The sequence below is a fragment of the Helianthus annuus genome, chromosome 2, assembly GCF_002127325.2.
Source record: "Helianthus annuus cultivar XRQ/B chromosome 2, HanXRQr2.0-SUNRISE, whole genome shotgun sequence".
Taxonomy (NCBI): Eukaryota; Viridiplantae; Streptophyta; class Magnoliopsida; order Asterales; family Asteraceae; genus Helianthus; species Helianthus annuus.
The window spans coordinates 166,847,914-166,869,405 of NC_035434.2; the positions used below are offsets into that span (position 1 = coordinate 166,847,914).

At 37.9% G+C, this 21,492-nt stretch overlaps 1 long non-coding RNA gene across 1 annotated transcript; it reads right to left on the bottom strand.

Annotated features, from left to right (window-relative positions):
• Positions 1-17,616: 17,616 nt before the first annotated feature.
• LOC110911367 lies at positions 17,617-20,735 on the bottom strand. The gene is made up of 4 exons (XR_002576932.2): positions 20,358-20,735; positions 19,858-20,099; positions 18,443-18,557; positions 17,617-18,344 (listed from the first exon to the last, which is right to left on the bottom strand). It is a non-coding gene; the product is annotated as an uncharacterized LOC110911367 (long non-coding RNA).
• Positions 20,736-21,492: the final 757 nt, after the last annotated feature.

Consider the following 21,492-nt stretch of genomic DNA (forward strand, 5'->3'; position numbering starts at 1 on the left):
ACGACCAAAGGAACCGACATCCGGCATATTTTTGAGCATGTTTCATGTCCACAATGTTTAAGCTCATTTTTGGGCCTTAAATATGGCTTAACGGGCCTTAAACATGTCGAAAATGGCCTTAAACCACAACAGGGACCTAAACTGTCATTTTTGAAAGTTGTCTTCTGACCAGGACATCCAGGGGTCCGCGTAAGCCCAGGGTGATCCTTTACGCGGCCCGCGACAACCCTTCAGATCAGCAAAGGTCGTTTTAGCTGCTGTTAACAGCCTTTCGACCCTCCAAAGGGCAATGCCTCTTGCAAATCTCTAGGGTTGGGGTCACATTATGATACCACAACATTGCGACACTTGTACGGACGAGATTCGAGCACATAAATCGATAAACGATCCTAACGGTCTTGCATATCCTATAAATACCCCCCCATTCTTGTTTAAAACCCACAAATCTGATCTAAAAGCTCTAAGTTGATGCCATTGCTTCATACCTGAGCTCCTGGATCGAGATTAGCTTTCGGGGACCCTTCGTAAGTGTTCTTTCGTTCTTTTATCGCTTTTCGAGTCCTAAAGTCAAACTTTGTTTGACTTTCTGCATTGACCAGTTTATGGTCAATGCGAAGTTATGTAAATCTCGTTTAGGATCTATCAATGATATCAATCTTTAACTTGTGAAAGTGCGGAAAACAATCACAAATCGATTCAAGAACATACACTAATAATCAAGATAAAAATAATAAGTAAAACACAAACCGAAATCTTGCATTCAATGACAAGCAAAGACTGATACAAGACTTCAACAATAATTCGGTTCCTTGTGCCTCTTGTGTCGCAACCAACAACTCACCAACAACCTCAACCAAGAGGTTAAGATGTGTTTAAATACAAGACAATTGGGCCACAAACCTAAGCCCATCTCGACACCAAGTAAACTAGCCCAACCCTTACAAAATCGACCCAAAACATGTAAACCAAACAAGTACATAATCAACCCCTAAACTATACTAACCTACATGAATAAACCTTCAGGTTCCAACAATCTCCCCCTAGGTTTATGCATGCAGGTTCTTGATGCTTCAAGTATCATGACCACCACCCAATCGATCTTTAAAACCACCAAAGCCTTTCTTGCGAATGTGAATAGCAGAAGCAACAGCTGCAGTCCATCCCTTTGCAATTTCTTCATATTTTTCAGTAGCTCGAATCTGATTTTGAGCTAACACTTCTAAATCTTCAAGAGCAATGTTGAGCACATCTACTTGATCCACTAAGCGAAAGCTGACATCCCCATCACACACAAACACTGCCTGACCAAGACGCTCATCATAAGCCCAGAAATGCAGAGACTTCAAAGCACCTTTAGGAATCTTATTTACCAACGGAATCACCTTCTCTTTGTCAGTCACAGGCCAGTGCACTATTTTCATTCGCTTCTTAGTAAATGGATCTCTAATTCCTTTAACCGGTTTGACGAAAGATTCAGCTGTGCGCATCGATGGAAAGTTATGCAGAACTTCCCTCTTCAGTCTTTCGAAAAACATATGTCCAGGACCTCCAGGGTTATCATCAACATAAGGTGCATTTGACAATTCAGTCAGATCAACTTTTGTAAATGATTGAAACTGACCAGGATGTTTATACCATTCCACAGGACCAACTTTCCTCTTAATCCACCATCTTTTTCTATCATGGTCATAGCCCCAGCTCACTACTCCTGAACGATTTCCAACTTGATCATATAGAGTTTCACCAACATCCATCAGATGATGAGTAGCCTGAGCATCAACATCGTCTGGGTTCAGATTCTTGTTCTTTAAAATTACCAACTCTCTTTTCTTCTTAAGTCTTTCTGCCTTTGCTTTGTCTGCTTCTGGATCAGTAACTCTTTCAAAGTATTGTTCCATTGCAGCATTCTTCTCAGCATTATCCTTCTCAAAGGCTTTCCTTCTGTTCTCAACATCTGTAGGATCAGAAAATTCCTGCCCAAACTTCTTTTCAAGTTTACCACGTAAATCATAGACCATAGAAAATAACAGACTAACATCTCCTTGAAGTTGTTCAATCTGCTGATTCTTCTGCACTATGATGTCTTCAAGTTGGATAATCTTGGCTTCTTTGTGAATCGAATCTTGCTCAACAACAACCAACCTTTTCTTCATCTCTCTCATACTTATAAACTCATCCTCATCACTTGAATCATCGTCAAAGGGCATTCTCACTGGTTCTTCAGGCCTTTTACCACTTGAACTACTAGGCATATCATGAATAACATTAGAAGGACCAGCAGAATCAGAAACACCAAGTGATACAACACCAACAGGCTCAGTAACAACACTTGCAGCTTGAGCTTCAACAGTAACATCAGTGGTATCCATATCAGTTCTTTGAGCATCAAAATCAACCTCAAAGAAGTTTGCGGTAGAGGTGGTGGCATCAGTGACATTCTTCTCAAAATCAAAATCGTAAAGACCTTCATCATCTTCATCAGTAATCAAGGGTTGATCTTTGTTTTTCTCAATATACATTCCGAGCCGAGGATCCCTCCTTTTCCGCTTTAAGGGTAGAGAATCAGGATCCTTTGGGTTTTCACTAGACTCTTCATTTGGAACTGAAAGATCAGAAGGAGGATTTCCCATCTTTTCAGTCACAGACTTTAATAGCTGAGCCAAACTTTCAGCAGAAATCACAGGTGGAGCAGTTGAAACAGCAGTAGTCATTCCAGCTTCAGGTGGAAGCTCTACTTCCTCATCAGTATCACACATAATTTCAATACCTTCTTCCTCAGAATCAATTGTCACAAACTCAGCCTCAGGCTCATCTTCAGCACCTCTCTGAACATCATGCTCTTTAGCAACAATAGCAATAGCAGGCCCAACATTAGCTTGAACAGGTTGAACTATAACCGGATCAGCAGCAATATCTTCAGTCTCAGCGAATTGACCAAACTTCTCCAGTGGAATTAGTCCTTCAAACTTCTTTTCTGTACCCTTCTTTGTAGTAAGAGCACCAAAACATGAAGGACCCATAGGCTTTAATTCCAACGTACTACCAGATCTCTTCAATCCTGGATAACACTCATTTAAAATCATCTGCACAAACCTTGGATACATGAGAAACTTATCCTTTCGAAGTCCAATTGCATTTCTCTTCATTACTTCCAAGATATATCTTGAATAATTGAACGGCTCATTTGTAATCACACATATCAAAGCAGCAGACTGAGTGGTATTCAACTGATCAATTCCCCCTCTATTTTCTGTCATGCACACAAGGAACATGTGAAGTAATAGACGCCAGTAAGGGTGCACAAACTTCTTTATCAGGGGTGGAAACTTTCCTTCATAGCTTAAACGAGGTAGAATTGCTTCCACTGTTCCAGCTGGAAGTTCTATAGGATCCGTTTCCTGATCATTAAATTTTAACGCTTCTCTAATCATCTGCTCTGTCACTATAACTTTCATCTCTTGAATCTCAGCAACTATAGCTCCCTTTCCTTCCACGACTTCGACTTTAGCACTCTTCCAAAAATCTCGGATAAGGTCTTCATAAACAACCGGATTCTCACGAAGAGCATGAACAATCCGGCATTTATTTAGGCCTTTCATTAGTGACATATACAACTGCTTGTGTTTCTCTGGTGGAGGTGCTAAGTATCCTACTTGATTGTGAGAAGATATAAACTTTAAATCCATTTTCTGCACACAACACAAATCAATTAAGTTTCCAACCTTTGTCATAACAGTGATAAAAAACAATAAAAAAAAAACACTGTTACTGTTCACTCGAGACCATGAGTCGAAACTGAAAGGTCTCGAGTCGAAACCACTTGTCATTGAGTCGCAACCATGAGTCGCAATCAATAGACTTCGAGTCGCAATCATGAGTCGCAACCAATAAATTTTGGGTCGCAACCATGAGTCGCAATCTCGATGTTGCGACTCGCAACCACTGGTCTCGAGTCCTTGTGTTGTTTGAGTCGCAACCACATAATCATATAAACTTCATCTTAGTGTTCTTGATTGCGAGTCAAAATCTTCAAATCATCATCGGAAACTTCAAATCTTCATCGGAATCTTCAAATCTTCATCGGAGCTTCTTCAACTATTCATAATTTTCTGCAAAACTTGAATAATAATATCATAATACCTTGATTATCAATGAATCGAAACCGCAGATAGCGAGTCGTAACCGGAGTCGCAACCGGAGACAAATCGGAATCTTCAAAGATCACCGGAACCTTGAGAGAGAATGAGGCTAGGTTGCGAGTGAACTTAGGTCTTGACTCGAAACCAGCCTATTTATATCCCACTTTGATCATGGGCCCTTGACTTTTGGGCTTGAGACTTAACAATTGGGCTTAACAGATTTATCAACTATACCTCAACATAAACCCATTAATCTAAATTAATCTAAATTTTAATTTCACATTTAATTTTAAAAATTATCCGCTAAACCTTTTGAGCAATGTTTGCAAAACAGAAACCTAAAAACAAAATAAAATAATAAATTATTATTTACAAAAATGAATTAGGAAATTTGCATAGATACTCAGGGATCAAATCACAAGGTTTTGGACTTGACTTCACTTATCAACACTGATCTACTACTGGATGATCTAGATAATTGCCAGTATATTTGTCCCCTTAAACTCATCTCCCTAGACCTTTTCCATATAACTGCCTGTAACTTATTTTATCATGTTTTGATATATCAACAATGAACACCCAAACAAATACTAATCAAATCTCGGAATTATGCGCAGCACACTCTATCATGCAAGTAGTTTCCCTACCACATATTTCACAAATCCAATCCAAATTTCTGAAATCTTAACTGAGAATAGATTGAGAAGAGAACAGAATAGATCTTAAGCAGAGATGGTGTAATATACAAATCAAATGAGTTTTCTCAATTTGATATAGGTTTCATGGGTTTCTTTTGGGCACTTGAGGGCCTCTTTCGGGTGTTAATTGATCTACAGATCGACAACGTACAGCTAGGTCAGCATGTATCTGGATGCAGCAGAAGCTGACGTTGCCTAGCACCTCCAGGTCAGCATGTATCTGGATGCAGCAGAGGAGGTACACGACTTTTTCAGAGAAGATTTCAGAGTCAGACCAAAATTGTGTGTATCGGGACAACATACAGACATTCAAATAGACATGAGCTAATTCCAAATGATTTTCTTTTCTGAGGTCATGTACTATTTTAGTTCTGAACAGAAACAGCTAATGTTTCCAGTCTTAAGGATAGAGCCTACCAACACATCATACTAGAGTCAAACTATTTCGATACTGGTCTTACATGAGTCAGCCCTCGACCATAATGTGAAAATTCATTTCATTTCCCAGTCATTGCAACACCCTTTTTTTTTTTTTTTTTTTTTTTTTTAACAAACAGTTTTCTCCCCCTAAATTTGTGCATAAAAATTTATGAACAAATTTACCTACGAAACACAAACATGCTCAGTCAGTGAAACGGATCATTTTTAGAAAATCCACAAGCACTCTGAATTTCGAGCTGCTGACAGGTTTGGTGAACAAATCGGCAGCATTTGCATCTGTGTCGATTTGTTCAAGAGTAATAAGACCTCTGTCAAAGCAATCTCGAATGAAATGAACTTTAATATCAATGTGCTTGGTTTTGGAGTGAAAAACAGGATTTCGAACAATTTGAATTGCAGCATCATTATCGCAGTAAATAGTAGTGTTAAGATAAGTCAAACCATAGTCCTGCAATTGATGTTGCATCCACACCACTTGAGAACAAGAAGCTGAAGCAGCAACGTACTCAGCTTCAGCTGTAGATATCGCCACTGTTTGTTGTTTCTTGCATTGCCAAGAAATGAGCCTGTCGCCCAAAAATTGACATCCCGCCGATGTAGATTTCCTGTCACTGTCAGTACCTCCAAAATTGCTGTCAGAGAAAGCAAACAAGTCAAAATTGGAATCCCTCGGATACCACAGACCAAACCGGGGGCGGCCTTTAAGGTACCGAAAGATTCTTTTAACAGCAATAAGATGAGAAGTTTTAGGATTAGCCTGATATCGTGCACAGTTGCAGACAGCAAACATGATATCCGGACGACTTGCTGTGAGATACATCAACGACCCGATCATAGACCTATACTGACGTTGATCTACAGAATCTCCTTCTTCATCTTCAGTCAATAGTGGTCTCTCTGCCATTGGTGTTTCAGCAGGCTTTGCGTCCGTAAACTTGAATTTTGCCAGCACGTCATCCACATACTTCCCTTGATGGATAAGAATCCCTTGTGAACTCTGCTTGACTTGTAGACCCAAAAACAGTGTCATTTCCCCGAGAGCACTCATTTCAAATTTCTTCTTCATAACTCTCTCGAATTCCTTGCAAAGATCCTCACTTGTAGATCCGAAAATGATATCATCAACATAGATCTGAACTAAGATTTGATCACTTCCTACTTTCTTGATAAACAGAGTCTGATCTATGGTGCCACGCGTATACCCATGAGCCAAAAGATGTTCTGTTAAGGTGGCATACCAAGCCCGAGGAGCTTGGTGTAAACCGTACAACGCCTTGTCTAGCTTGTAAGCGTACTCTGGATGGTCTGGATGCACAAACCCTGGTGGCTGCTCGACAAAAATTTCTTCCTTCACATCTCCATAGAGAAACGCAGTCTTGACATCCATCTGATAAACAGTGAATCCCATGTATGACGCGTAAGCTAAGAAGATCCGGATGGCTTCAAGTCGTGCAACCGGAGCATATACTTCATCATAGTCTAGACCTTCTATCTGTCTAAATCCTTGAACCACCAGCCTTGCTTTGTTTCGAACGATGACCCCTGCAGAATCCTGCTTGTTTCGAAAAACCCATCTAGTTCCAAGTTTACGCTTTCCTTTTGGCAACTTGACGAGTTTCCATACTCCAAGTTTTTCAAACTGGTTCAGCTCTTCGTGCATAGCATCTACCCAGCCTGGTTCCTGCAAAGCTATATCAACAGTTTTAGGTTCGATTTGAGAAAGATAGCAAGAATATAAGCAAGTATTGATGGTTCCCGATTGACTCCTGGTCAAAATTCCAGCATTTACAGGACCAATCACATTCTCTATCGGGTGATTGCGTTGTACACTTGTAGGTATTGCCAAATCAGGCACGATCTCCTCTTCAGTGGTGGTGTTGCTAGACTCCCCCTCATTAGGTGCTGCAGTACTATGAGCTAAAGGAGTAGTGACAATGCAATCCTCAGGAATTGGTTCAGGAAACAGTACATTGTCAGAACTGCTTGATGCAGAACCACCAGTTGGGGCACCTTCAGGGGATCGATTGAACGTCGGCGGAGGCGTAGGATGCTGCGTAAACGACATTCCCGGTGGATCAATGGTATGATGCCTCACGCTTTCTAGCATCTGTTCTTCGTCTTCAGTGTCTTCAAATGACAATGGTTGTTTGGGAATAGACGTACCTGCACCTGAGAAATCACTTGACAAAGTGTTAAATGATTTAAACAATTCAGAATAATCGTATAACCAATCTGGACCGACTCTAGCATCCGTAGCATTCTCTTCAAGCCACTCTATGTTGCACGACTCGACGACCCTTTTAGTTACTTTGTTGTATACTCTATAAGCAGAGCCCTTAGCATATCCAACAAAGAAACATTCGTCCCCTTTGACTTCAAACTTTCCGTTGGAGTCCATGAGTAATAATACACATGGACAACCAAAGATACGAAAGTGTGAAACCGAAGGTTTACGTCCCTCCAGAATCTCATAAGGTGTTTTCATATGACGTTTGTTTACTAAAGCGTGATTCTGGATGTAACAAGCCGTGCTAACAGCCTCAGCCCAAAAGAAGCTAGGAAGCTTCGAATCAGCCAGCATAGTTCGCGCAGCCTCGATGAGAGTACGATTCCTTCTTTCAGCAACTCCATTTTGTTGAGGAGTTCGTGGCGCACTGTACTGACGATCAATTCCTTTATCAATGCAGAATGTATCCAAAGTAATGTTCTTGAATTCTGTCCCATTGTCTGATCGAATGACCTTCACCTTAGCACTCGCTTGATTTTCAGCCAAAGTGATGAATTGTTTCACCAAGACAGCAGTTTCATTTTTATGACTGAGAAAGTACACCCAGGTGTAGCGAGAGTAATCATCGACGATTACCAGACAATAAGCTTTCTTCCCAATACTTAGCACATTCACTGGGCCAAAAAGATCCATGTGAAGTAGCTCGAGTACAGCTTTTATCGAAGGTGCTGGTTTTGCCTTATGAGGTTTTCGATGAGCTTTCCCTTTCACACAAGCAACACATTTCTCCACCAACATGAAATCCTTGATTGGAAGATCACGTACAAGTTGACCTTTTGCTAGACGATTTAAGTTTTTCATGTTTACATGCCCAAGACGACGATGCCACAGCAGACCATCATGTTCTGAAATCTTTGAAAATAGACAAGTGATCTCTTCACACGGTTTCTTGTTCATATCAATAACATATGCATTTCCTTTTCTCTCAGCTGTCATTAAGAACCAGTCTTCTGGAATTACAATCCCAGGTTTAAGAACATGACACCCCTTCTTTGTGAAATGAACTGAATTCCCTCGATCACAAATCTGAGAAATGCTCAACAGATTGTGTTTCAGTTCTGGAACATAATTAACATTTTCGAAGCTTAAGACGCCGTTTTGAACAGTTCCTTTTAATGTGATTCTGCCTGACTCTCCTCCCGCAAATGAGACATATCCACCATTAAACTCTTTGACATTCACCAGTTGGGATAAGTCTCCTGTCATGTGCCTGGAACAGCCACTATCCATGTACCAGAGGCGCACGGTAGTCCTCCACAGCTGTTCCTGCACGATTAGCGGGATTAGTTAGATTTAGGAACCCAGCCCATAGTGGATCTGGGTTTTCCTTGTGCATCAATATAGGTCACTCTCTGCCACACTAAATTATCTTTATTCAGAAATTTCGAAGCATCTCTAGTGACGAAATCTTTATAACATGATTTCATTGAATTGGATTGCATGCCATTAGCTTTAGGTTTCCAAAACTGTCTTGACCAATTGGAATTGTAATTACCAAAAGCATTACATCGATGGTGCTGAAAATTTGTTTGTCTATTTTGATTTTGATTATAGCGTTTGGCTGCATTCCAATCCTGATCAGAAGGTTTGGTCTTGTGATAGTTGTTCTTCATTGACTTAGTCCTTGCAGACATCATGGACTCCGAACAGTGATATCGGTTAGACATAACCTTCTGATTTTGCCCTGATGTTTTCTTGTACGATGCCCTTGGGAGTTGACCACAATTTCTGGCAATGTGACCAGCAATGCCACAGTTAAAACATGTTTGATGCTTGACATGGTGCATATTTTGAAAATTTTTACTCTGTTTGCTTGATTTTGAGTGATTTGATGTTTTGGTATTCTGAACATGTTTGACTTGTGATTTTTCTGAGGCTTTAGATGATTTGATTTGTGGTGGTTTTGATGAATTTTCTTCTAATGATATCTCACTTGGATCAGCATCCTTTTCATTTTTACTTAATTTTGATTCAGAATTTGAACATGTACGAGTTTCATCCAAATGCGTTTTATCAAGGCATTTATCATGTGAAACTAGTTCAGGTTCACTTCCTAAACAAGAGGAAGTCTCATCAATATGCTTTTTCTCAATGCATTTGTCATGTGAAACTGATTCAGGTTCATTTTCTGAACATGAAGATGTTTCATCAATATGCATTTTCTCAGAACATTTATCATGCGACGCTGATTCAGGTTCACTGTTTACAATAGTTTCAGGTTCTTTTTCTGACACAGTTTCAGAATCACTGTTTACTACAGTTTCCAATGGGGTCCCACTAGATTCAACATTAGGGACACCCACTGAGACAGATTCAGAAGAAGAATCAGGACACTCTTGATTTTCTTGAGAAGTCGTTTCAGTGGTTTCACTGAATGCATCCTGAGGGACCTCACCTGTAACATTTTCACAAGCTGAAACATTAGAAATATTAGTATCACACACATTAGCTGAAAAGCAATCATCACCACACTTATTGTTCAAGTTATCAACACAAACATTATCAGTTTTGCCCAAAACAACAGGCTCACAAGACGAAACGTAAGCTGAAAACGACGCAAACAAAGAACGACTAAAAGCAATGTCTGACTCAGTTGGTTCAGAATAAGGTTCAAAATAGGGTTCAGAAACATTTGAAATAATAACCGGTTCACCCCCATGAACATCATCACACTTTACTTCAGAGCTATCATCTGCACACGAAGATGAAACATTAGGATCAATTGTGCCTTTGTGAACAAAATTCAATGGAGTAGACTTTTGTGGCTCAGCATGTCTGTCATGAACAGACGATTTGTGGCTTTTCGAACCATACGTCATTTTACTCTCATTTATCATCTCCTCCTCAGTCATTGGTAGATAAGTATAATTACATTGTACGGAGGAGGAGTCTGAGTGTAACCCAAGCCACGCCCTTTCTTTTCTTTAAAAGCGATTTGTTGATCACAAAGATTTTTAACTAATTTACTGGAAGAATCAAACTTCTTGATATTAAGTTCATTAATTTGATATCTGTTTCTAATATCTTCCAGTTCCTTTGTTAAAATGCACACCTTTTCTTGAGCTTCTAGGAAATGGGCTGTTTTTACACTCACATCATCCTTTAGTTTGATGATGTCCTTTCGCTGAGCCTCAATTTTTTCTTTATACAGTTTCTCATTTTTAGATAAAGTAAAGTTCTTATTTTTTATGTCACTATAATCTTGAATGAGCTCAGCGTTGTGTATTCTGTAAGCCTCAACCCTTTCCCTACACTCAGGAGTACAGAAAACGGAAATTACCTCTTCTTTGGTGAGACCTTTAACAGGAGCTGAAAGAATTTGAGTCATGAACGCAAAGTCATCAGCTGCAGTCTCTTCTCCAGGCTTTGGGCTTTGATCACTTGAAGTCATGAATGCAATGTTGGTTGCAGCAGTTTGATTCTCTGGAGCTGATATGTTCAGACGTTCAATTTCTGAAGTCCAATCAAAATTGATGTTGGGCTGAACCACCAGTGCTTGCGCCAATCCTTGCGGCTGAGGACTTCCAGCAGCAGCAGCATCTGCTACACCAGTAGTGGTCACAAGCGCTCTTTCTCGATTAGGAGTTGCAGGCAGAGCAGGGGTTTGTTCTCTGTTTATCAGTGGCTTTGTGCAGTTTCGAGCATAATGCCCTTCTTCATGACAATTGTAGCAACGTAAGTTAAAAGGCACCTTAGCAGCTCCATTCCAGGCATTTCCCCACCTGTTTTTGCCTGTTCTTTTCACAAACTTTTGAGCTCAAAAGGCTGCCATTGCCATTTGCCAGGTGATGTCCATCTCTTCAACATCATCTGGATGAACCTGTGTCAGATCATCGGGACTCCACTTTGGAGGATCAAGTTTTCCTGCAACGAAAGCATTCAAACAGTTTATCACTGAAGCTGCGATATCCAAGTTTTCCTTTGATTGTTTAGCAAAGAAGGCTATCATTTCGTTGTTTGCAGCGGAGGCAGAAGCAGCAGTAGAGATATTTCCAGAATTTGGAATGGAAGCAGGAGCAGCAGGAGAAACAACTTGATTAGAGGATCCAGAGCAGTAAGCATTTGCTGAAGTTGGAGTAGCAGATGTGTTGCGAAACATTTGAAACCCTCCTTGAGACAACAAAGCTGTGTTGTTGTTGTTAGATGAAGAGGGAGCGATGGAGAAACCAGCAGCTAGCATACTGTTCTTGTAGTTTGTGTCTCTTTGCTTATCATCTAATTCACATGCTTTAATATGAGAGATCATCTCTGACAGAGTGCATCTTGCGAGGTCTTTAGTTTTCTTGATCATGGCAACATGATGATCCCAACTCTTTGCCAATGCATTAAGAAGTTGTCGGTTTGTGGATGCATTGGTTGTATGAATTTCTTCCATTTGCATTTGGGTTACCAGCTTCACAAATCTCTGAATTTGATTGTCTACCGTTTCACCATAAATGTGGTTGAAATTGTTGAAATTTTGTTGCAGCAAATTTCTTCGACTTTCTTTCATATCTTCATTTCCTTCATACACTTCGACCAGAGAATCCCACAGTTCTTTAGCAGATTTGCAGGTGCGAAATCCAATAGCAACATCAGGACCCAAACCCATGGTCAAGTAAGAAAGAGCTCGATCATCTTCTTCAACAATAAGCAAATCATCTTCGGTATATTGATCTCTAGGTTTCTTTACCTTAACACCTGGTTCAGTGGAGCTTTCCATCATAATCTCCCTTGGACCTCTCAAAATGCTTCGCCACAGTTTATAATCTTTGACCTTCAAGTGCTGTTCAAAGCGCCACTTCCACTCGGGAAAATCATTTGCATCAGTTAACCTAGGAATGCGTGTTGTGGTTCCAAGCTTTGAATCCAATTCTTGTTGTTGATTAAGGGCAGTCAATTCACTGTTATTTGTCGACATGTTTAATTAATCAGTTAATTAATTAATTAAATTTTAAGTCCAAATAGTCAACAGTTCAACAGTCCGTGATCAGTGTCGTTGCGAGTCGAAATAACTGTGATTGCGAGTGGAGACTGATTGATGATTGCGAGTCGTAACTAAAACAGGATGAGCCGAAACTATGGTTGCGAGTCGAAACCAAACAGGATGAGCCGAAACTATGGTTGCGAGTCGAAACCAAACAGGATGAGCCGAAACTATGGTTGCGAGTCGAAATCAAACAGGATGAGCCGAAACTATGATGGTTGCGAGTCGAAACCTGCAAAAAAGATAAGTGATAAGATCTGTTGACTCGCAATCCCTATTTTTCAGCACTTCCAAAAATTCAAAGATATTGTAATCTTTGAATTTGTTGAACACCAACTTTCCGTAAAATCAGCAAACACCTTTTCTGAAATCAACAAACCAAAATCAGCAAAATTTTTAATGATTCGATCAAGAACAGATTGAGTATTTCAATAGTTTTCACTGTAAAAACAAACAACAAAACTGGATCAGTAGCACAACCAGTTCTTGAATCTGAATGATATCAAAACCGAGCCTTGAAAGACTTCAATGGCTCTGATACCAATTGTAAATCTCGTTTAGGATCTATCAATGATATCAATCTTTAACTTGTGAAAGTGCGGAAAACAATCACAAATCGATTCAAGAACATACACTAATAATCAAGATAAAAATAATAAGTAAAACACAAACCGAAATCTTGCATTCAATGACAAGCAAAGACTGATACAAGACTTCAACAATAATTCGGTTCCTTGTGCCTCTTGTGTCGCAACCAACAACTCACCAACAACCTCAACCAAGAGGTTAAGATGTGTTTAAATACAAGACAATTGGGCCACAAACCTAAGCCCATCTCGACACCAAGTAAACTAGCCCAACCCTTACAAAATCGACCCAAAACATGTAAACCAAACAAGTACATAATCAACCCCTAAACTATACTAACCTACATGAATAAACCTTCAGGTTCCAACAAGTTCGTTTGAACTTCATAACGTGAGCGTGATCACGATGGTTATAGTCCATAGTGACTATACCTACTGATTACCACGTTATCTAGGCTCAGTGACGAGTCGTAGTTTCATTCTTGCGTATTTTGTAACCAAACTACCCCTAGGTATCAAAACCGTTTGTTTTGATACCAAACCTGTTTTCTAAACTTAGTTAATCATGTTTTAACATGCTTAGCTCGTCACTTTTAGTTTAGTGCTTATATAGGGTCGTAAGGTAAGCGGTCTAAACAATCGCTTATACTTTCGAACCCGACCCGTTTGGTCGATCATTAGGATCCGACCAAACACATTAGGTGACCCTAGTTGTATAGGGAATAACCTTTCGAGGTTATACCTTATGGTCACGACGTTTATTTAGTTGTATGATAGGTAGTTTATATGCCTTAGGTAAATTACCAAAATGCCCTTTTTATGCCAAAATTCATATTAAGCATATGTAACATAACTTTTTGATATCTAAACTGATTTGGCAACAATATTAGACATGTTACGGCATATTTTACTTATCATAGGGCTAGTTAGGCGTTCCGAACGCGTTTTACGCGAACGACGCGTTAAAGTAGCATAAGCTACCTAAACGGGCCGTAATGGGTCGTAAGCACTTAGGTTAGGTTTCATTTTAGTATGTGGGCTTTGTTAAATCATATCACATGAGTTTCCATACTCGTTTGGTTTACGAACCCTCATCCTATACAATCCTCCGATTTAGGTCCGGTATATTAACATAGTTACCTATATTAAGGTGTCGTTTGATATCCGTGATCTCTAGCATTGTTTGGTTGTTACTCAAGGATATCTAAGCAATCTCAAGTGAGTACATATACCCCTCTTGTACTGTTTTCAAACTGTTTTGGGGTGAAACACATGTGCCTACTTGTTACTCTCGTACCTTTCATGCTTTCATATCATATGCTTGTTACGTTCATTAGTACATTATAGTACATGATTTCATTACATTACATGCTATGTACGTCCGTTGTGTGCATACTTAGTACATCGTTTTACATCACATTTCATGCTATGTATGTCCATTGTGTGCATACTTAGTACTTTGTTTTACTTTACATTTCTGCTATGTATGTTGATCGATAGCATGCTAGCACTTTGAATTACATGACTTTTCTGCTTTGTATGTTAACTAAGCATACTTAGCACATTGTTTTCATAAGACATGTATACATCTGCTATAACATTTGGTTTGCACAAACGGGACTTATATACGTTCATTAACATTAGCTACGCCGCTCGGTAGTAAGTAGTGGTACCATAGGACTTGACAAATCCCATTCCTAACATCCCGGGTTTGTTTGGATGTAAGGAATGACTGAATCCGAAAACATTTCTTTTGATAACCTTGACTTAGGGTTATCTGACTGTCTCAAGGCTTGAATGTATGCGTTAACTTACCACATAAATGTTTGTATCAATATAACAGGCATTTACCTTGCAAAACATAACTTTTTGATATATTCAAAATACTTCGTTTTGTACATTTCTACATTTGTATTATGTGATAATACTTTACTTACAATACATAACATTTGTTACACATTACTTGACTACATTTGGACTTCTTACATTTGACGTGGCTTATACGAGGACTTTTTGACAATTGGTTTAAACATGGACTTTATACATTGGTGGTTTGTTTAAGTGATTTAAGTAACGAGACGTGTGTAATATGATACAAGCATGGTGGATACGCCGCTGGTACTTCCTATATATAAGTGTTTGTATGGTATTACATATCGTAGCGTTATTTGAATCATTTCAATGTAGACATATAACATTTTATACAAATAACATATCTTTCACAAGACATTGCTGGTACTTCCTATATTTTAGCGATGAAAATCTAAAAATTTTGAAATTTTTGGACGAAAATTTGAGTGGCTAATAAACTATTATTTATCACACAAACTAATATATTTATATAGATTTTATATAAATTAATGCGTACAGAGTGGGATGGGCGTTCGTTATCCGGTATATTCGGTATCGATATACATTTTTCCCATTTTTTTAGTACCGATACCGGTTCAGTATAGGTATTTTGGTCTATTTACCGGTACCCATTTTGTCTTTTTTATATTGGTGCTTTCGGTACCAGTACCAGTACTGGTCTAGTACCATGTTCATTCCTAATAGAAAGCTTTAAAAAGTAAATTGAAGTTATGTTTTATTTTATAAATCGTATATGTAAATTTAGAGATGGCACAATGGGTCGAGTCTGGCTAGTCCTATACCCATATCTGGTTGTAAAATCATGTCTCATACTCAGCTCAAAACTTGAAGTAATCTACTGAGCCCCAATATGTCTCGTTAAAACATGTATGATCAACTATCGTCCAACGTGATATATAAAGGTCCAATATTGTTCTTTACGACATGTATGATCTACTATTGTCCACCGTGATCTATTAACGCCCGATATTGTCCGTTAAGACATGTATGATCTACTATTGTCCATGGTCATCCATTAAGGCCCAATATGGTCCATTAAACATGTATTAACTACAATTGCCCGTTGTGATCCATTAAGGCCCAAAATGGTCTATTAAGACATATATGATCTACAATTGTACATTTTAATCCACTAAGGCCCAATATGGTCGGTCCATTAGGACATGTATGATCTACCATTGTCTATTGTGATCCATTAAGGTCCAACATGGTCTATTAAGACATGTATGATCAACTATTGTCCATTGTGATTCATCAAGGCCAAAGATAGTCCATTAAGACATATATGATCTACTATTATCCATTGTGATCCGTTAAGGCCCAATATGATCCATTAAAGCATATATGACCTACTTTTATCCATTGTGATCCATTAAGGCCCAATACAGTTCATTAAGACATATATGACCTACTACTGTCCATTGTGATCCATTAAGACCCAATACAATCCATTAAGATAATAGTATGATCTACTATTGTCCATCGGATCCATTAAGGCCCAACATGGTCCATTGAGACATGTATGATCTACTATTGTCCACTGTGATCTATTAAGGCCTAACATGGTCTATTAAGACATATATTATCTACTATTGTCCACTGTAATCCACTAAGGCAGAACATGTAAGATATGTATGATCTACTATTGTTCTTTTTGATCGATTAAGGCCCAAGATAGTCCATTACGACATGTATGATGTACCATTATCCATTATGATCCGTTAAGACCCGACATTGTCCATTAAGAGATGGATGATATACTATTGTCCATTGTGATCCATTAAGGTCCACTATAGTTCGTTAAGACATATTATCTACTATTGTCCATGGTGATCCATGAAGGCCCAATATAGTCTATTAAGACATGTATGATCTACTATTATTTGTTGTGATCCATCAAGGCTCATTGTGGTCCATTAAGACATGTATGATTATTAATGTCCATCGTGATCCATAATTGTTCATACCCTATGTTCCCGAGTAGGGTATGATCAGGTCCGGTAAAACCAGGTATTGGGACCGGGAATAGGAATGGGCATGGGTCTAGGCATTAATGCTCGGTTTAAAAGAAAGTTTTTGTTTTTATCATTTTACACAAAAGTAAATTTATTTAAAACTTAAATTTGGTTTGTAATTTGTATAAATAATTAAAATAAATTGCAATAACATAACTTTACATAAGTACAAATTATTTGCGCTATAATATGCATTTCTAAAAAATTAAATATAAAAGTTGTAAAGTAAACATAAAGCTATACTTTAAAAGTTCGGGTATTAAAAAAAACCCGGGTATTGAGTATAAGATATAACCGGTTCCAAGTATTTTTAAGTATAAATCGGGTACGGTTATTAAGCTCAACATGTATACCTTATTCATACCATATGAGTGAGGTCGGTTTCTAGTATAAAATACCCGGGTACAAAGAAACCGGTTCGTTTTTTCACGGGTCTGGTGCCGTGTACGATTTTTGTACACTTCTAGTATGATCTATTATTATCCATGTAAAAGTTTTGTTACTTTAGACTTTTTGTGTGTTATAATTATATAGCTCAATTTTGTAAAAAAAAAAAAAAAAACCACACAAACACTAATAAAAAGGTTGACTAAATAACAAACATTCGTCAATTGGGTATTTGAAATCTCGTCTTTAAAAATAAGATAAATATATAGTTGGTGATCATTTATATTTTTAAACACCTTACTAAAGATTAACAAAGAAAAGAATGTTAAACTGGTAACACATATTGGACACTTAGGAATGCTAAACTATTGCTGTTTTAACTACATCTCATTGACCTGTAGGTGTACAGACACATCTTATAACTCGGGTTCCTCTTGTAAACCTTCTCTCTTCCTTCAGCCACAGCCACACACTATATATCCTTCTGAATACCTCATATCCTCTGAATCTCTTCATTAAAAACCTTATTTCTAGCTTATAGCTTCCATTTTGTCCCCAAGATAGTCTAGACTTTATGCCTCGGCCATCTTGACCCACTACACCACTAAGGTTTCGGAATAAAGGTTCCCACCCGAAATGAAATTTACACGAAAAAGAACGCATATACGAAAAATGAACATACGAGAACCAAGTTGCTAGTACCAACACACTATATACCGAATATTAACCACGACCCAGTTAAACACACGCCAAAACACACCCCTCCCACCCTTTCGGAACCTGTATGGACACCAAAACTCACACAACAAAAGAATCACAACCCTTTGCCCAACCCCTTCCGAAAGCATATGAAGCCGCGACCAACAGAACCTGAATAATCTTTTCTTCAGCTTCCTAGCGGTCTTGACCTCTATTACCCCCATAACAGACCCAATCAACAAGCACATCTAACCTACAACAGAATACCACAAACCAATACTCATTATGTTTAAATGTAGAATACTTAAAATCATAAACTTTATCATTTACACTACATGAAAAAAGGCTTACGGCCACACAAAAACACTTGATCTGTTTCGCTCATTTCGACCAACCTTTTTTTTGTAATTTGGGTGAGCATAGCTCTTCTGAAGAAGACATGTTCATTAGGCGACATGTTTGAATCCTGGTTGAGAATACATTAAATCATAAGTACAAACATATAAAAATATGCCTACTAGAATACTGCTTTGAATCCGGCCAGGGTGCAAACGAGCAGAGCCAAGCCCGAGCTCAACTAAGCTCAAGCTCGAGCTTGTTTAATTTATGAGAGTTCGAGCTCGGCTTGATTCGAGATTTATTTTTAAAGCTCGAGCTCGGCTCGTAGGTAATTTTTCAAGCTCGAGCTCGGCTCGTAGGTATTTTTTCAAGCTCGAGCTCGTCTCATTTTCTATTTGTTAGTTAATTTATGTTAATTATAATATTATGTTATATATAATTTAGTTATTTTTTCATAACCTTATTATTATTTAAATATACATTTAATACAGTAATAAAAACTTATATAAACAATAGGCTCACGAGCCGGCTCAGGCTCATTTACTAAACAAGCTTGTTTCTTAGGCTCAGGCTTAGACTCGAGCTCGTTTAAGATCGGCTCGTTCGAGCTTTTTTTTTTCAAGCCGAGCAAGCTGAACAAACTTAATAATGGGACCTCAATGTCTCCTCAACTTCAACAAGTCCAGCAAGCTGAATATAATTTCAGTAGACGTTTAACCATTAAACATATATGATTACATAATACAAACCAGCAGGGCTGGCCCAAGCAATTTGGGGGCCCATAGCGAATACTAAAATGGAGGCCCTTCTCATAAAAACTTTTTTGATACGCTCCTAATAATGACTTACCAATATTACAAGATTGACCAGCTAGTGAGTGAAACTGCCAAAAAGGTTAATGAAATACATTGATGACCCTCGACAAATCTAGCCATGTTGTTACAGTCCGACAAAAGAACTTTCCATTCTCAATGGCAGGGGTGGACCTACATATATTGGTCTAGGTTCACCCGAACCCACTAAGTTTTGAAATTTGAATTGAGCGGTTATATAAAAAACTTGAAATGAACCCATTAATAAAATCTGTAGTGAACATGTACAATAAAATGAAAAAAAGTGTCTAATAGTTAGATGGTGGAATTTTAAGCACATGTTTCGGGATCGAGCCTGCTTTCTAACAAACTTTTTGTTCACTTTAAAAGCACAGGTTGTCGGTTCCTTCTATGTGGCTCTGTTTGTGCAAGGTCAGCTTGTCTTATTGACCATCTTCTAAATTATACGCCAAAACATTACATTATTTTTTTGTAATTTTAGTCAAAAGTTGTGGTTATATATTGTAGGATACATCAAATAAACAGCAAGCATGTATCTTGTTTACTGCAAAACTAACTCCAAATCATACAAAATGCAAAAAAACAACAAATTACCTTATATTTGTGGCTTTGGATAGGAATGCACCAGCAACTATTAACAGCAAGGTAATGTATATATGTTCATTTAGGCCAACTAGCAAACAATTAGAATTTAAAAGGAGAATGAAAACCCATGTTTGAGAAGTCTTTGCTGAAAAACATCAAAAAATGTGAATCAAACAAAAGGTGTCTAAGGCGGCGTAAGTAGCTTGGTCTTGTGTAAGAGGAAGTAGAGACCAGTTGCTGCATCAAAGTTCCTGAAAAAAGAAAGAAAATCACTCATATTTAACCTAATTAACCTCCAAACAACCAAAACTGGTGTAAATAACCACAACCAAGGGCTCACTAACCTCCAATTCAAACTCACAATCCATATATGACCAGCAAATATCACAAATATCAAGTCCAATTAACATCATAGGGCTTTAATCATGACAAAACCACGCATGTTTAACCTAATTTACATCAAATTGTAAAGTAAAACTACAATACTCCTTCTGAGTAAAAAAAATTACCATATGACTTTAGATCTCTCAGAGTGTCTCCACTGAAGATGTTTTCGAATTAGCCCGCCTACATCCGGAGGAGGAGGAAAGTGAAAATCGATCTGAGCAATCTCATTCTAGCTTGCTTCAAACAGAATCATACGCTTAATTTAGGTTGCAGAGGAGAGTAGATGAGAGGAGAGCGTTGATGATAAGTGGTAACTAAAACTGGTTAGGGTTTTGTGGAAGTTGGAATTGGCGGTGGTCGTGGCGAACACACGCCGGAGATACGGTGGAGATCTCCTGAACTTAGTGGGGTTTAATTTAGGTTTTGTGTAGGTAGGGAATTTTGGGGTTTTTTGAGGAAGAATTAGTCACAAGTAAATTTTCCTGTGTCCATTTACTAACTTTACTCACACAAACATGTTTTTATCATGAAATACCTAGTTGGTCATATTTAGTCTCACGAATTTGTAAGTGTCTATATGTATTATGTTTAATCTCAACATTAAAAATCAGTTGTGGCATATAGTTACAGATGGTCACACTTTTCTAGTATGGCTAGTAATTGTCACAGTTTTTTATTAAACGTATGACTAAAGGTTTTGAAGATATGTGTTTTCGTCACATGAATCAAGAAATCAAACAAATAAAGTGACAATAGGTTATATTTGGCTACACTTTTCTAGTTGTGGCTAGTAAATATCACAGTTTTTTTAAAAGTGTGGCTAAAGGTTTTGATCTGTTATACAACAGTTACATTAATAATAAAATGTGTGGCTAAATGTTTTTAGCTGTTATACAATGGCCATGTTAATAATAAAATGTGTGGCTAAAAGTGTATTAAAATATTATAAATAACCTTTAGCCACACATTTAATCAAAACTGTGACAAGCCGGTTTTGAAAAAAGTGTGACTAAAGCCCAGTTTTGACGTAGTGTTAGAAGTCTTTTTAATGAAAAAATCAAAAACTAAAAAAAAGTAAAAAAACATTCTTAAAATAAGTAAAAAGGATAATTTTTTTTACAATTTTTTTATTGGAATAATTTCTACACATTTTTATATGTAAAAGCTTCAAATTTAAAAAAAAACAAAAAAAAAAAAAATCTTTTTTAGCATTTTAAATTAATTTTTAAGATCTATTTAACATGTTAAATACACTAT